Source organism: Apis dorsata, unplaced genomic scaffold (assembly GCF_000469605.1).
Source record: "Apis dorsata unplaced genomic scaffold, Apis dorsata 1.3 scaffold_32, whole genome shotgun sequence".
Lineage (NCBI taxonomy): Eukaryota > Metazoa > Arthropoda > Insecta > Hymenoptera > Apidae > Apis > Apis dorsata.
The window spans coordinates 823,667-825,993 of NW_006263334.1; the positions used below are offsets into that span (position 1 = coordinate 823,667).

General features: G+C 35.4%; 1 protein-coding gene and 1 long non-coding RNA gene across 9 annotated transcripts in view; one reads left to right on the forward strand and one right to left on the reverse strand.

Annotated features, from left to right (window-relative positions):
• The window catches only part of LOC102675205, a 109,605-nt gene extending 109,206 nt beyond the window's left edge, over window positions 1–399 (forward strand). The window contains exon 3 of the long non-coding RNA XR_004150905.1: window positions 79–399. This is a non-coding gene — a long non-coding RNA (uncharacterized LOC102675205). The remainder of the gene's footprint in view (window positions 1–78) is intronic.
• LOC102674467 (regulating synaptic membrane exocytosis protein 1) overlaps window positions 1–2,327 on the reverse strand; it is a 138,414-nt gene that overhangs the window by 99,700 nt on the left and 36,387 nt on the right. The gene's annotated exons all lie outside the window — the stretch shown is intronic.

The window sequence follows — 2,327 nt, forward strand, 5'->3', positions numbered from 1 at the left end:
GAGAATCAATCGTTTCGTTGCATCAGTTCCTCGCCAAGTGAAGGAACACGAATCACCAGGATTCTTAATGCTAAACAGGTTTCCAAGGGGGGCGTAAATCGATACGAAACACTGGCGGGCGATATTCCAGCCCAATGTCGGATATCCAACAATGCCGCCGTCTTAGTCCGCTTTCCAACTACTTGGCGTCTGCCCAAGCACCGACTGTTACTACTTGTTGCGGACGTCCAACGCGCCACTACACACCAACGATATTGTCCTTGTTCCATCCTCTGCCTTCGTCCTCGTTCCACGAAACAAATGGAACGTCTCCGAGATATTACTCTGCCTCGATATTATTATTTTCCTTCCTCTCCTTTTTTTTTCCTTACCGGGGAGGAGGGAGGGGAAAAAGTAAGTTGATGCGATTTCGAAGAAAATTCGTTTCGATAATCATATTTAAGGTCTCGGATGGGATTAAACGGTGAAATATTAAGAAAATTATATTAATATATAATATTATTAATATTATTATAAATTATAATATATAAAAATATATTAAGAAAATCCGATGATTGTGAAATTGTTGATAATCTTGTTTAAAGTTTGGATTTTCGGCGCGAAAGAGTTCAAATTTAAATATTAAAATTATGAAAATAACAACGCGATGGAACAGAAAGGAGCGGTATAATTTTAAAATGAATTGAACATGGTATAAATGAAATACCATTACGGAATTTCCGTTCCGACGATGACATGATATTTATAAATATCCTAAAAATTGATAAAATATGGATAATATATTCAACGTGAAAATTTTATCCCTCGTTTTCTTTCGTTCTTTCCTCCGAATGAATATTATATTTTCGCATACATCTCGAACGCATACAGCTCGAACATTCTTTATATATATTCAAAGAATCTTTCTCGCTATATCATAAACTTAAAAGTATTGTGTTGCATACGTGTTCCGAGCCGTTGAATTCCTTTTCCTTCCATGTTTTTTTTCCTTTTTCTACGCGGTAATATGAAAAATATTGGCATACATTGGTAATTTCTCCTCGGGCTATATACTCTCAACTGTATCTCAAATATATGCTCAAGCGAGAATGTTTTCTCGCAACCGTTTCGTCATTTTCGTACACGTGTTTTCTATCATAATCCGTTGCCCCAAAATTCCTTTATCATTATTAAACTGTATATGCGATAAAAGTTCAACGTTGTTCAACTGAAACGAATATTATCGTAATTTGAAAAAAATTCGTAATTGAAATATTTTTTTCCACGCGTTATCCTCGTGAATTTTTTTTTGTTGAATTGCCGCTCGACTCTAATTCCTTTTTAAAATAAAAATAGTAAACGTAGTGTGAAAGGATAATCGTGGAGGATATTTTAAATATTTAAATATTTTAAATGCTTAAGTTTAATATTAATATTAATAATAAAAAAAATAATAATTAAATAAATAAAAGAAACTGACAGTTTGAATTATATAATTTATGCGTGTAATAAAACCCACTCCTATTCGTCGTTTTATATATACTCTCAGCGGTTAATTTGCATATTATTATTGCACATGTTAATCTTTATGAAACACCGATATAATAAAATCAAATTGCTCGTTTACGCGCGAAAAGGCTCTACACGCTTTTCGTAATTCCTGTATCCGTTGATACAAAATTTTCAACGTATCGTTATATATCTGTCGCGTTATTTCGTTTAAATTACATATCAAAAACTTCCAAAAAAACATTCGTTCGAACGATCGATCGAAGAGTCGAAGAGACGAAGAGTCGTTGGAGTCGTTGCTTACGAATGTAAAAAACAAATGTATACAAGATATTAAAAAAAAAAGCCTCGAGATAATGCGAAATTAAAAATTGGATTGAAATTCCATTGAATTTCCTAAAAAAAAAAAAAAATACGAAACGTGTATTTTTATAATATTTGGAACGAAAATAAAAAGTTCGATGTTGCTTGATTATCGCGTCGCGTTTCGAAAAGAGTATTGAAAAATGTCGTCTTCTTCTCTCGCTTCGAATCTCCGCGTCGATTCGTAAAATTCGAAATGGCGAGATAAAATAAACGCGAAACATTGAACCGGGAGTTTAAGCGGGGCGCACGCGCGTGTGTGCGCGCACACACACAGCAAGTTCCTCCGGAAATATTCAGTGGAAAGGATTCGTTCCACTAACCTGGCAGCCTGTTCCAGTTAAACGAAGGGAAATGGATCGACGATATATGCGGTTTAATCAATATGTCGGGATTACGAGTCGAGTAACGACGACTCGTGGCCGAAGACCACTCGCCGCTTCGAACGATTGTCGAGGAGGTACACACACGGCCGG